Here is a 5,346-nt window from a genome sequence, read left to right on the forward strand (position 1 = left end):
AAAGAGTGTGTGGGTTTTTTTTCCTGATCTGGGCTCTCTTCTCTCTCTGAAAGAAGAGTCAAGTCAAAACTAAAACACCCACACAAAACCCAAGCCGTAAGGCGGCGGCTGTAATGTAAATAAACGCAAAATAAGGGCAAGACCGTAAAATCATACGGCTTGCCCGTAAAATCATACGGTCCTTAGCTACAGTAACTCAACTTTAGTATATAGTAAATGTAGTTATTATGTACAATAGCAGCCTAAAATTAAGATTTAAAAGCATACAAATGATACATTAATGAACTTCTTTAATTAGTAAGTTAACAAACACTTTGCTTTGTTGTGAATGAATTTGACAAATTGTTCAAAAACAAATGATCGATTGCGAACTACATATACATGTTTGTTGCTTCTCTTTTAAGAAACCACAAGTTGAATGGGATTTGGATAAATGAGCGATGAGCAAGAGCAAGTAAGCATGAGGACACTTTTTGATTTCGATGAAGTTGGATGAGCTTTGGATCAAGTACTAACTTCACAGCCTACCTTGTTGTGAGTAGCATGTGCATCAATCCGAAAGGTTCGAGCCAACATATGAGCACTGGCTATTGTGCCGTGATCCAACCTTTCGGTTTTGAGCATTGAGAATTTGAGATGTTACATGTAGTTGCAGACTTGCAGTACAAGTAACACTTCCCACTTCTATGGCAGTTGGCGGATGGTTATACATGAATAACATCTAAAATTTGGTTAGTGTAAATCAGTAAATCACGTCAAGTCAATAGTTTACATCAATGAAAGTTTACAAACAAGTTTGTACGTACGTAGTAGCCTACTCGAACTCCAACACGAACACATACTTAGAAGTCTCAATTTTTTATTTACGGGCTAGTGCTAATGTTCGTTAGTCTTGTATACGTTTTAGATTGCCCTCAATATATTTTTTTTCTTCCTTTTTTTTTTTGAAATGAGTTATAGCTACACCTCTAATGTTCGTATGGGAGGTTATAGCTACACCTCTAAATTTGTTGTGTGTACCTCTCTTAATTTTTGAACAAAATTTATCTCAACTTTACCCTTACGTAAACAAAAAAAACTCAATTTCCATGACAATTGCGTTGTTGCTTTCTCATCGCATACTCAAATATCACCCATCCATGTCAATTATTTTTCCTCATGGTCTTGTTCTCGTCATGCAACCGTTCTGCTAGGTAAATAAAAAATCGATAATTTGGGTGGTCTGTCATTTCTGTATCTTATGTAGTAACTATTCAATTTGAATTTTATTGTTGTTTCTGATATTGAGTTAGTTAATCATGATCAAAGCTCTGGGTTATATAATTATGCACGTACAAAGAATTGGTTTTATTTGACTGAGAGAGAGCTTAATCAAAGCTCATCAATTCCCAATAATCAAAACCTAAGACAAACCCACGACTTGGTGGCTTGAGAGAGAGAGAGAGATGTCATCGACTGACATAGTGGAGGTGTAATCAGAAAAGCAATACGGGCAAAAATGAAAATATTATAATACCTTAGATTTTCATATCAATTTTCTTTGTTTTATTTCCGGAATTAATGAAGGATTATTTGTGGAAATTCTTAGTTGGTTTTGCGAAGTTGAAGTTTTGGAAGTTTATTTTAAGGTGTTTGTTTTAAGTGGTCAAAAAGTTGACTTTATTTTCCGTAAGTTATTTTCGAAAACTTCCTTCATGAAAGTTGTAGAGTTTGTCGATACGAGTTCGTAGACATGTGGCATGCTTGAAACGGATGTCGTATGAGAAAGTTATGGTCAGAAGAAGTTAGTTTCCGGTTTTGGGAAGAGTATAAGTAGAAAAATGTGTGGGAGTAATTTTTGGAAACCCTATAATTGCAGCAGCCCAGTTTCAGTTCTCTCTCCTCTCTCCCGACCCTCCCACACTCTCTTTCTTCTCCGGCTGATTTCTCCTCTGTTCGGCCACCGATTTAGGCGCTGCCGGTTCCGTTGGATTCGTATGGACGTCCTCTTCATTTCTGGGGCAGTCTCGCTTGCTGTCTCGTCGCCTAGAAGCCGCCATGGAGCGGCGGAGCTGCAGCTGTCTCACCGGAAAACCAACGATTTCGGAGACAACGAGGGGCTAACTTAGGTGAGTTTGGTTCCTCTCCTCCTTCTGGTAGTGGCTAGGCATAGATTGAAACAAGTTTTTGAGTTCTTGAGCCCCGAATTTGCAGATTGAAGGTTGAGTTCGTGGTGGTGTTTCGGGGAATTTTTCGGCCGTTTCCGGTCAAAATTGGTTGAAACCTCAGGTATTAAAGTTGCTCTCAATCTACAAGTTTCATGTTGAGAGTTTTCCTAATTTTTGAAGTTGGGGGTGGCTCGTGGGGCTCACTCGCCGCCGTCTTTGGTGGCGTGTGGGGGCGCGTTCGAGAAGTGTGGGGGCTTTGGTTGCCGTGTTAGCAAGTCCTTGTTAGTTACTAGTGTGTTGACGTGTGTGAAGGCTAAGTGTCGTTTTGGTTTTGGTAGCTTATGTGCTATGTTGTTCTTGGTGTTTATTAGGTCATAAACTTTGAAAGTTTGATCTTGGAGGTAGTATGGTTTGTTGGTTGAGTGTCCAATGACCTTGGGAGGTCTTAGAGGATGGATTGCCCTTCCTTGGGCAACCTTTAGGTTAAAGGTACTTTGTTCCTTGTTGAGAATTTACTAAGGTTATTAATGGTGTTAAATAGGTAGCTTGTGGAGTAGATATTTGAGCTTGGCTCTTGAGTTTATTGTGAAGACGCAGCGAGATTTAAGGTGAGTAACATTTCACCAAGGTTCACTTTGGGACCAATTATTTATGGTTATCGTGATAATGATTATGATGATGATTGTGATGATGATTATGATGATGGTTATGATGATGATAATGATTATGATTATGATTATGATGATTGATTTTGATGATGAGGATGATGATGATGATAATTATTATGACGATTGATTTTGATGATGAGGATGATGATGATGATAATGATTATGATGATTGATTTTTGATAATGATTTTGATGATGATTATAATTTAAAAATTATGTTTTTGTTTGTTTTAAAATATATGAGCTTGATCGCCAACGGCTCATAGGTAAGTTAAAACAAGTTTTCTTATTATATGATTATTTTTAAGGTTCATGTGGTCATAATGTTTTTGGTTATTGATAGATGATTCTTGTGCGGATATTTAGGTTTGTTCATATAAATATATCTATGTGGAAGGATATAAATTTTATGATGTGCTCATCGTGTTGATTGATGATAATTTTATTATATTGTGGTGTGTGGTTTAAATGGTCAAACCGGGTTCTAAACATTTAATCGGGTGATTGGTTACAGTTATGATGATTCTACCCTTATATGAAATGTTGTGTAGATAGTCAAACCGGGTTCCAAGCCTTTAATCGGGTGATTGGTTACGGTTATGATGCTATTATTATTTTGTGTTTGATATTGGACAGTCAAACTGGGTTCCAAGCCTTTGGCCGGGTGATTGGTTACGGTTAGGAATAAAGCTCTAGTCTGTCTGTCGGTGTAGGTCATGGGAGGTACCTTAAGGTATCTGGGACCCATGAGTACATAAATTGTTGTTGTAGGTCATGAGAGGTATTTATTAATATCTGTGACTCATGGGTACATGTGTTTGTTGTAGGTCATGAGAGGTATTTATTAATATCTGTGACTCATGGGTACATGCATATTGTAAAAGTATTGGTTATGTGGTTTTATCATTGTTCTTAATTGTTGTCATTTAAATTCTTTGTTTTGAGTATCTCCTGAACTATTGCTTAATGCAAGAGATTCTTTAATTTTATTTGTGAATTGTTGTGTTTTCTTATTTACTCTCTTTTGAATTTTATTGTTTTGAGGCGATTCCTGAACTAAGTTCTCAAGCAGGAATTACCGGTCTTATCTTATATGATGTAGGGTTAAGATTATTTTTGAGAGTTACTCATACGAGCTTTTTAGCTTACCGGGTTTGTTGTTTACAACCCGGTGCACCAATTCCTGGTGTAGGGGTTAGACTTGCAGGTGATGATCAGCAAGGTTGAGGCGGAGGCATAGTGGCAGGATTTTAGTTTCTGTGCATTTTATCTTATTTTATTATGGCAGTTTGTTTGTAAGCTCATACGAGGGTCCTTATTTTACTAGACTTTTGAAGTTAATGTAAATAAGGAGATGTAATGTTTAACTCAGTCGATGAGCTTTTTAGCCAATTTGCTACCCTAACTTTCACTGTGGTGTCAGTTTGCTACCCTAACTTTTTTTTCTGCCATTTTCCTACCCTAACTTTCATAAATTAGCTGAATTGCTACCCAACCGTCAAATCGTCCAATTCCTGTTATGTTTTCCGTCCAGTGAGGGGTATTTTTGTCATTTAATTAAATAAATTGATATATCTATATTTTCAAGTTATGGATGAGACCCTAACAAAAAAAAAAAAACACTTATACATGGGACGAGAAAAAAAAAAACTGATATCATTCAATTCAATCCATGATCATACTCAAAATTAAACAAAAAACATCACATTGTTTTATTCTCACATGTTTGAGAATAAGATCAATGAACCTACACAAAAATAGTCTCTACATAAGAGGCCTATAATTATATGTTTTTTATCCCAACTTGGATATCACAAAAATGGTCACCCTATCACTAGATTTTGAAGTTTCATGAACTCTACGGCCTCCACGGCCCTGATGGTGTACCTACTGAAGAGTGTGTAGTTATTGGAGCTGTATATTGCCTTGGCACTGGCCTCACATGGCCTCCTCGATTTACCTAGTTCAATATACACACATATATAAATCAATGAAAATAAATACAAGAAACAAACTAAAAGCACCAATCAAACATGAAAGAAGCATTGTCATACCTCCCTACTAGCTGCTGTTGATGGTACATGATATTCTTGTTGATTCAGTCCACTATTTTGGTTGCCTCTACCTCGATCCTTTGCCAGCTCCACCTCCTCTGTCAGCTCCACCTCCTCGCGCACCTCCTCTGCCAGCTCTACCTCCACACATACCCTGCCCACAAATATACAATTTTTTTTTTTTACAAAGATCAAATAAACATTTCTAAACATGCATTATTATAGAAAGAAATTTGGTTGGCTTCAGTTGGTGTACTCACTTGAGTTTGTGTTCTTGAGGTCACATTAGCTTGAATTGGTGTGTTGGCTGGTGTTGACGTGCTCGCTTGAGTTGGTGTTTGTGAGGAGAGATTACCTTGAACTTGTTCAACCAAATTCTGAACATGCATGAAATTAGCATATAATTATAAAGCCATTTCAGAAACTTTTAAACCCCACAAAAAAGTACACAGTAATTAGATGTGTTCATATATAACTA

Source organism: Fragaria vesca, linkage group LG6, assembly GCF_000184155.1.
Source record: "Fragaria vesca subsp. vesca linkage group LG6, FraVesHawaii_1.0, whole genome shotgun sequence".
Taxonomy (NCBI): Eukaryota; Viridiplantae; Streptophyta; class Magnoliopsida; order Rosales; family Rosaceae; genus Fragaria; species Fragaria vesca.